Below are 325 nucleotides of genomic sequence, written 5' to 3'. Positions count from 1 at the left end.
AAATATATTCTAAATGTCACGCAAAACAAAATGTTAAGTCATAGGTTTCACCTCCTGAACTCAATACAAGACAAAGTGCTATATGATGGAAGCCACCTATTGAATCTATAGGGGTCACCTCTATAATTCTCTCTCTTTCTTAAATGATTTTAGGTTTTGAGCACTTGCGAAAACCATAACAACTTAAATGGGACAGATCTTGAAGCCCTTTAAATAAAAGAAGCTAAGCTTTTAAACATTGAAGCATCTTTTGGCATATAAGATTTGGGTGGTATAAATAAAAGAAGTTAAATTTATGTGTTAGATATGTAAATACATATAAATT

The sequence above is a fragment of the Phalaenopsis equestris genome, unplaced genomic scaffold (genome assembly GCF_001263595.1).
Source record: "Phalaenopsis equestris unplaced genomic scaffold, ASM126359v1 Scaffold000067, whole genome shotgun sequence".
Classification (NCBI taxonomy): Eukaryota; Viridiplantae; Streptophyta; class Magnoliopsida; order Asparagales; family Orchidaceae; genus Phalaenopsis; species Phalaenopsis equestris.
The sequence above is the reverse complement of the archived record's forward strand: the minus strand, read 5'-3'. Positions refer to the sequence as shown.